This window comes from Triticum dicoccoides, chromosome 3B (assembly GCF_002162155.2).
Source record: "Triticum dicoccoides isolate Atlit2015 ecotype Zavitan chromosome 3B, WEW_v2.0, whole genome shotgun sequence".
In the NCBI taxonomy this organism is placed as follows: Eukaryota; Viridiplantae; Streptophyta; class Magnoliopsida; order Poales; family Poaceae; genus Triticum; species Triticum dicoccoides.
The window spans coordinates 796,434,595-796,441,807 of record NC_041385.1 but is presented as its reverse complement, the minus strand read 5'-3'; the positions used below and the strand labels follow the sequence as shown (position 1 = coordinate 796,441,807).

General features: G+C 46.1%; 1 long non-coding RNA gene across 1 annotated transcript; it reads right to left on the bottom strand.

Annotated features, from left to right (window-relative positions):
* Positions 1-3,767: 3,767 nt before the first annotated feature.
* LOC119278535 lies at positions 3,768-6,573 on the bottom strand. Its single transcript, XR_005137852.1, has 3 exons — positions 6,470-6,573; positions 5,884-5,921; positions 3,768-4,408 (listed from the first exon to the last, which is right to left on the bottom strand). It is a non-coding gene; the product is annotated as an uncharacterized LOC119278535 (long non-coding RNA).
* Between the last annotated feature and the right edge of the window lie 640 nt (positions 6,574-7,213).

Genomic DNA, 7,213 nt, shown 5'->3' with positions numbered 1-7,213 from the left:
GTATAGTACTAATGATATGAAAATTAATACTAGCGGATAGATCTGAGGATGTGGAAATTCAATGTACAGCCGAGCCGACAATTCCTAGAAACGCAACAGCAAGTTCAGTTTTGCTTTAGTTGAAACTGAATGAATTGTGTTTTCGCCAGACGAACTATTTGGTGAAGAAGCTATGAATGAATATTTCACTGTTAACAAAATATCATCAATTATCAACTAGCATCTGCTTCTTAATCCTTGGGAAATATAAAGGGAGAATTTGATGTGCAGCACTAACCAAGTAAACATCGAAAATCTTCGACTTGTTCTTCCTCCCTGTTCTTCACAATCACCCGCCCAATCCCCAAGCATCTCCTCACCGCTGCCCTCCTCGAACGCATCATAGCTTAGGCAGCCGCCGCCCGCCGGCGACCCAACCTCCCTCCCTCCCCCGATTCGGAGCAAATGCCGAGGTAATCCGCCAACCAGGGTCGATCCCCCACCCTCCACCGAAACCGCGATTCGGGATAGATGCGGAGCCGGGCGAGGAAACCCGCGGCGGCGTCGCCGCGGCCCCTCGGGAGGTGGTGGGGATGCTGGGGGGCAGCGACCGCCCGTACGGCGCGGGCTGGGACGAGTCGACCTCGCCGCGATTGTCGCCGTCGTCCACTCCTTCCGCCTGCTGCTTCTCGGTAGGACATGTCAGGATGCCTCAAGGCTTGGCAAGTTGGCATCTCTGAAGTCTGAACTGAAGAACAGAATGTGCAGCGCAAGCGGCTCATTCAGAAGTTCAGAAGAACGTTGGGGTACAATTGAGAATTTGAGATGCAAATAGCAAGTCTCAATTCTACACGAAGAAAAAGATGATGATACAGATTGTTTATTGTAGGGGATGATGATACAGATTGTGGATGTCTAGCATCACAACTTCACAACTTCAAAGCGTTGAAAGGATTAATAAGGCTAAAAAAGGGGAAACTAATCAGCGTTGAAAGCTGCATCTCATGGAACGTGGGGATGTTGGAATCTCACGTGATTATTCAGAAATACAATCCCATAACTTACCTCGTAGATATCTCCACGAACTACTCCCTCGGCGACTCGACAACCTAAATCCCCACACCCGGCCTCCGATCGCCTTTTCGTTCCACCGAGCATGCGCCGGCGCCGGCCACCCGGACCAGGTGGTTCGGCCACGTCAACGTGGGTGATTTCCTATTGGTGTAGGCTGATTGGGTGATTTACTATTGGTGTAGGCTGATGAGGCTTGCATGATGGAGAGAACCAACGACCCTACCATCATGGAACCAAGGCGTACCACATGCATCCTGCTCAAGTCTGTTGAGAGAGAGGTTATCGAGATGTTGAAGAAGTAGGGAACGTGAGCACCAGGTTGCGACATATAGATCAGGGACTACGTGCAAAGGGTGCACCATGATGGTCATCATTGGGAATCAAGACGCCGGGGAGATCGCCGAGGGGGAGGTTTAGTTCCAAGACAAGTTCGACAATGTTGTCGAGTTGAACACCCACCTACAACACGGAGCTACCAAGCAGGTATGACGCTCGATCAGTTCCTCTGCTTAGCGGCACCACCCGCGATCCTACTAAATCAATCTTGCTCTTGATTAGTTCACGATAATATATGAAGGTGTCTCTTCATCAGCCTCAGTCATGCGTCTCCTGCTAAGGATAAAATAATGGATCGATGGTGTGTCGGAAAGAATGACATGCAGGGGATCGTTGATCAGAAACGAATTTTCGGAATCAGACGTGGCGATTTGGTGCCCGAGCCCAGCTGATCCTGAAATTGTTGGCGTCTGCTCTGGCTCGGGATCCGCGATTCTCGGTCTGACGCATCTGACGCCGAGCGGCGAAAAAGGAGCATGTGATGGAATACGGGGTAGGAAACAGTATCTTTGGCGTGGGCCCAGAATGTAGGGAGGAGACGGCGTTCGCGCAAGAGAACTCTGGTCCATGGACCAGATCGTTAGAAGCGCACGTGGGCCAGGGATCAAATCGGCGGAACCCTCGTCGTCCCTCCTTTCCACCCAAAACACATTGTCTCCGTTTTGAGCGCAGGTCCTTGCGGCGTCGCTGCATTCTGCACCCGCGGTGACTGGAATAGTGGAGGATTCCGGGCTAGAGTTGCTCCATGTTGTTGACATGTTAGTTCCCGTAGATCTGCAAATAGTTTTCTAGGATTTATTCTGCAGTATGTCTAATGAACGGACCTTGGTGGCGGCCATTGTTGTCTTCTTTCAGGTTCCATTACGAGAGGAGTTCTCTGACAACCTTGAGCAACCAGATCCGATTTCTCTCTTGTTTTTTTTTTTGCGACTGCCGGTTTCTCTCTTGTTGCCCAACAACGGAGCTGGCCTTGCCGTTCCTGTAGACTCGAATGTTGGGTCTGGGTGCGCTCAGCAGCTCGGCTGTGATGGGACTGAAAGGGCAGGAGCTGGCAGCCGCCGTCGTCAGGAACTCAGGATGCATCTCCGACGAGGTCAGCGCAACCGACTGACATAGTCAACCCAGAGGCACCAGGCTGGACTAAAAGGTGTGATCCCATATCCTATCAATGTTGGTCTGTATATTCAGCTTTGACTTCATGTTCATCTGCACATCCACATGCTCTGTCTGAAAAATGTTTTACTTTGCAAAAACCGTTAGCATAAAAGACCCTATCAAGAAGTAAGTCGTAGCACTGCAGTCCATGCTTGATGTCTATTTTAACAGTCAGAAGCACTTTCAACATACTGTTGATATTGTTGAAGTAGAACTAATAGACAACAAAATTATTCTTGTATTTGAACTCGTAGAGTGAATAATGAACATCTGCAAAAAAACAGGTTATGGCTGGGCAGTGCGCCACCAGACAGGACATCATGACCCACTCGGATGAATTGATTCGCAACATAGAGGAACCTACAAAGAGTTTAGTACGCCTTACCCGAGTTTCGATTCAGTTAGTGAGGCATACAACTTCTACAATCTATATTTTTGGGATGTCTTTGGTATCAGATTTGGTAAAAGCAAACTAAATGCCGAGAGGATGAAATGCATGGAGGAGATCGTATGTGGTTGCTCGGTGAGTAACGAGCTTTTGCTCAAATATAATACATTTCAGAGTAAATGTGTTTTGCTGTGTCATCGATGTGCTCTCCAAGCGCGGTAGTGTCTGATGTTATGTTTTGTTGGCCGACATGGAGGGCAAATCAGAGGCAAAGAATAGTAGGTCATGCAGATGCGAGTGTCTAGTGCTGATTAGGCTATCGCGCGCGACAGACAACAGCTGGTACATCACAGAGCACCGTGAAAGCCTCAACCATTCAATGTCCTTAACAATAGGTGAGAAGGTGCATTGGCCGTCACACAAGCACATCGACGCAAACACAAGATTTAATAAAGCAACTTACGCTTCGTTTGGATGTCTCCATTGGAGAGCTCCGTATTGAATTGGCCTGAATTCCAAATCAGTGTGGAAACTGAAATGGGACGAATACGAATTCACATGTTTGGTTGTCCAACGAATTGGCCCTTGAAATGCCTCTGAGATTTCAATACAGAATCTTGTTTGGATGACAAACTTTCGAATTGCATAGCTACATTACCAGGTTATACCTTGTTCTGCATCACTCAAAAATGAAATCTGACTATGAATGAATATATAGCAATAAAATAATTAAATATTCTAGAAAAGCATCAGGAAACACAAATGGTGATAGAATGACAACAATATATTTTTACGATAACATAACACAAAATTTGAAACAATAAGAAATAGCATGTAGTCTCAAATATGGTCTCGTACATGACATAAATCACAACAATTTAGAAGATATGTACAAATGCTTGACATAAACAGTGCATGGCAGTACATACATAGTTCCAAGTTCAACAAGGCAGTACATACATAGTTCCAAGTTCAACATGACATAAAATAGATGGTTCAAAGTTCAACAACACATAAAAGCATTGATCTTCAAGGCAACATTAGCAGCCATGTCTTCCTCATGGTAATGGGCAGCTCCTTCAGAGCTTGAAATAGGCGATCATTGAGTACCAACTTCCCGTAACATCGAAGCATATCTTGCTCAGCTAAATCAGGTATCAATCTAAGTGCATCAAGTATTTCAGTGGGTGTGGTAACCTTTGGTAGTGGAATAGGCTCAGTTGTCTTGAAAGCATCAACTAAGTCCTTCTTCATATCTCCAAGCATGCAAAGAATAGCATCACCTGTTCGCTGCCTCTTTGGTGCTACTTCTGGAGAGACTTCAATTGGTTCTTCTAATGGCTCTGCAGCAATCTCAGCACATGTCTTCGCACCCTCGCCATTAGCATGATCTTTTGAATATACGATACATATGGACTCCCAGTTCTTGATTACTTTGGTCTTGTAAGACTTTATCTCCTTGCTTGCCTTGTTAGCCTGCACAATAAACACAAACTTGTAAAGGTACTGCCTTGTTATTCAGTAGTGACTTGCACACTTCTAATGAAGTTGTCATCATCTGGATCATCAGTTGACGCATTTGCTAATTCACTATCCACTTCAGGCAATAACAAATCATCCATGACATGCTGCCTATCCCTTGCAAAGTTGTGCAACACACAGCAAGCACTAATAATTCGAATCTACAATAATATTTTAGTTCATAGTAAGCAATTGTCATCTCACATACTAACTTTATTTAACAACATATTTACTTTTTGTACCTGATCCTTTATGTCAAAGAAGGTTTGGGAACGCAAGATAGCCCATTTTTTTTTTGAACAAGCCAAATGTTCGCTCCACTACATTCCTAGCACGAGAATGGCGCAAGTTATATAACTCTTTAGCTGTTTGAGGCTGTTGTGCACTTGCAGCCCATTCTTTTAGATGATACCGAGTGGACCTGAATGGAGCTAAAAATCCTTCTCCATTGGTATAACCAACATCAACTAAATAATATTTCCCTATATCAATATAAGTTAGTTAGCTAACAATCAAATCAAAGAAACTACATGCCAAGAGAAAGAGTCATACCCTTAGGTATAACAAAAGCATCTTGGCGGTTTGTCCTCATTGCATCACGCAAAACTCTCGAGTCTGAAACAGAACCCTCCCAGCCAGGTAACACATAAAGAAACTTCATGTTCCAATCAACAACACCTAGCATGTTGGTGGTAATGGCTTGCTTTCTGTTCCTATACCTTCCTTGGTCAGCCACATCAACAAGCACGTCAATATGGCAACCATCTAGTGCTCCAAGTGCATTACCAAACCACTTCCATTTGTAATCATCAGGAGCTTGAGCGGTAGCGGAAGGTAGCTTAATGAACTCCTCATATAGAGAGAGTAGGGCTGTTAGGATAGCAGAGAAGTGTGTACTAATGGTCCATAAAGAACGCTTGTAGGTGCCACGCAACATCCTCTTCTTGATACTATGGCCAACTACAAGTAAGAACATTGCAACTTTCTCTTCCACGGTCACATATACACTATCACGGAGGCCACACCTCTCCCGCAACATGGTGCAAAGGTCATGAAAGTTTCATTTTGTTAGACGCAATTGATCGTAGCATGCCACTTCAGATCCATCATACATGGTTTTAAGCAAATATTTCCTAAGCCTATGCTTGTCCTCATCATCATTAAAACTTCCCAGGTCCCTTGGTCCCCTATCCCTTTGTGTAGTAACAAATGCTAATGCAAGAGCACATGTTTCAACAAACAATTTAGTCAAAACAATTCTTTTCCTCTTCCGTCTTTTATTTTCTTCATTTATCCACTCAATCAACTCCAATTGATCTGACATTGTGCTGTACAAATTACAGTTCAATTGTCTAGTGGTAAGGCAATCAAAGAGACATCACATACACAAATGCATAGAAAAAACAGAGGGGATTCAGCCATATATATACCTTCAACTGGCCTGCAGATCGATGAACACTTCACAAATCTGCAGTGTTGAACAAAAAAATTTAGTCTTATTGCAGCTGATTAGGGAACAAAAAAATATGCAGTGTTGGTTCAGACTACAGAGAACAAAAAAATTGTGCGTTCAGGGGTTCAGAGAGATTTAGAACAGAGGGCAGCTATAGTGGGGGGGAGGGGGTGGTGGTGCTGCTCTGTGGATGTACAGGCAGGTGCCCGGGACGCAGCAGACGGGGACTAGGGGACTAGGGAAGGAGCCGCGAGCATGGGAGGAGGTGACGCGACCCGGGAGGACGAGTCGCAGCGACCCAAGACTGCGGAGGGAGCCGCGAGCTAGGAACCGGCCGGAGATGGGGGAGAGAGCCGCGGCCCACGATCAAGTCAACCGGAGACGGGGACGAGGCCGCGACCTAGGACGAGGACCTAACCGGAGATGGGAACGGAGCCGCGACGTAGGAGGAGGATGGAGGAGGGTGGCGCGACCTATGAGATGCGGCGGACGAGGATGGACCAGGGGAGATGCGGCGGCGCTGGAGGTTGCTGCAGTAGGAGGGGGCCGGGGAGGGAACGCACCTGAGCGCCGCTGCCAGCCCTGTCGACGCCGCTGCACTCTCGTTCCTTCTCTCCTTATCTGTTCGACAGGGGGGGGGGAAGAGGCTGAAGCAGTACGTTTTTTGCGGGAGGGAGCCATTTCAGAGCAATTCACAGCGGGAGGCCTCCATGTTGTGGGCGGGTACTTTGCGTGGAAGTGATTCCGCCCTGAATTTGGTTTCATTATGGAGTGCCAATTCGGTGTCCAACCAAACATGTGAATTGGAAGTTTACCAATACGAATTCAGATTCCAGCCTTCCAATGGAGACATCCAAACGCAGTGTTAGGGAAAACAATCTGAACCTTCGGAAGGTGTACAACATAAGTGGGAGCTTCTTTGGTTCGGTCAAGAAGGTGCCCTTCATGAAGAGGACCCTAAGAAATATTTGCAGGAAGATAAGAGATAAGCCATGAATCATACGTTGAAGACATACATGCCTCCGTCAAGCCCAATGCATGTTTTTGTCGGGCATTACATGAGGTTACAGTTTGACCACGAGCGCAAGGAAAGCTACCAAGAGAAGAGGACGATGATTGTAAGCATTTTTTGTGTGTACAATTTGATTATCTGACAGAAATGCATGTACACTTCATACCTGTCAGGCATTTGTTTACATGAATCACAAACGGACAGAAATCCTAACTATATTATGACAGGGTGGAGCTGACAGGAGGACCAATTTGGCAATAGAGCAGCATGCAAGTAAAGTTTACACCAGGGCTAT